This window comes from Arachis duranensis, chromosome 9 (genome assembly GCF_000817695.3).
Source record: "Arachis duranensis cultivar V14167 chromosome 9, aradu.V14167.gnm2.J7QH, whole genome shotgun sequence".
Classification (NCBI taxonomy): domain Eukaryota; kingdom Viridiplantae; phylum Streptophyta; class Magnoliopsida; order Fabales; family Fabaceae; genus Arachis; species Arachis duranensis.
This window is the reverse complement of record NC_029780.3, coordinates 51,273,417-51,275,488: the sequence shown is the minus strand read 5'-3', so window position 1 is coordinate 51,275,488 and position 2,072 is coordinate 51,273,417.

The window sequence follows — 2,072 nt, the reverse complement described above, 5'->3', positions numbered from 1 at the left end:
TCTTGGAGTTAAACGCCAGCTTTTGTGCCAGTTTGGGCATTTAACTCCCACTTTTGTGCCAGTTCCGGTGTTTAACGCCGGAAATTCTAAAGCTGACTTTGAATGCATGTTTGGGCCATCAAATCTCGGGTAAAGTATGGACTATTATATATTTCTGGAAACCCCTAGATGTCTACTTTCTAACGCAATTAAGAGAGCGCCAATTGGGCTTCTGTAGCTCCAGAAAATTCACTTCGAGTGCAGGGAGGTCAGAATCCAATAGCATCTGCAGCCCTTTTCAGCCTCTGAATCAGATTTTTGCTCAGGTCCCTCAATTTCAGCCAAAAAATACCTGAAATCACAGAAAAACACACAAACTCATAGTAAAGTCCAGAAAAGTGAATTTTAAATAAAAACTAATAAAAATATAACAAAAACTAACTAAAACATACTAAAAGCATACTAAAAACAATGCCAAAAAGCATATAAATTATCCGCTCATCACAACACCAAACTTAAATTGTTGCTTGTCCCCAAGCAACTGAAAATCAAATAGGATAAAAAGAACAGAATATACAATGAATTCCAAAAAATATCTATGAAGATCAGTATTAATTAGATGAGCGGGGCTTTTAGCTTTTTGCCTCTGAACAGTTTTGGCATCTCACTTTATCCTTTGAAGTTCAGAATGATTGGCTTCTATAGGAACTCAGAATCCGGATAGTGTTATTGATTCTCCTAGTTAAGTATGATGATTCTTGAATACATCTACTTTATGAGTCTTGGCCGTGGCCCAAAGCACTCTGTTTTCCAGTGTCACCACCGGATACATCCATGCCACAGACACATAACTGGGTGAACCTTTTCAGATTGTGACTCAGCTTTGCTAAAGTCCCCAGTTAGAGGTGTCCAGAGCTCTTAAGCACACTCTTTTTGCTTTGGATCACGACTTTAACCGCTCAGTCTCAAGTTTTCACTTGACACCTTCACGCCACAAGCACATGGTTAGGGACAGCTTGGTTTAGCCGCTTAGGCCAGGATGTTATTCCTGTAGGCCCTCCTATCCACTAATGCTCAAAGCCTTGGATCCTTTTTATTATCCTTGCCTTTTGGTTTAAAGGGCTATTGGCTTTTTTTGCTTGCTGTTTTTTTTTTTGAATTCACTACTTTTTCTTGCTTCAAGAATCATTTTTATGATTTTTTCAGATCCTCAGTAACATGTCTCCTTTTTCATCATTCTTTCAAGAGCCAACAATTTTAACATTCATGAACAACAAATTCAAAAGACATATGCAATGTTCAAGCATACATTCAGAAATCAAAAGTATTGCCACCACATCAAAATAATTAATGTGTTATAAAATTCAAAATTCATGCAATTCTTCTCTTTTTCAATTAAGACCATTTTTCATTTAAGAAAGGTGATGGATTCATAGGACATTCATAACTTTAAGGCATAGACACTAAGACACTAATGATCATAAGACACAAACAGAAATAAAACATAAAGCATAATTTTCGAAAAACAGAAAAATAAAGAACAAGGAGATTAAAGAACGGGTCCACCTTAGTAATGGCGGCTTGTTCTTCCTCTTAAAGATCTTATGGAGTGCTTGAGCTCCTCAATGTCTCTTCCTTGCATTTATTGCTCCTCTCTCATGATTCTTTGATCTTCTCTAATTTCATGGAGGAGGATGAAATGTTCTTGGTGCTCCACCCTTAGTTGTCCCATGTTGGAACTCAATTCTCCTAAGGAGGTGTTGATTTGCTCCTAATAGTTTTGTGGAGGAACGTGCATCCCTTGAGGCATTTGAGGGATTTCGTGATGAGGAATTTCCTCATGTTCATGAGTGGGATCTCTTGTTTGCTCCATCCTCTTCTTAGTGATGGGCTTGTCCTCATCAATGGGGATGTCTCCCTCTATGTCAACTCCAACTGAATAATAGAGGTGACAAATGAGATGAGGAAAGGCTAACCTTGCTAAGGTAGAGGACTTGTCCACCACCTTATAAAGTTCTTGGGATATAACCTCATGAACTTCTACTTCCTCTCCAATCATGATACTATGAATCATGATAGCCCGGTCTATAGTA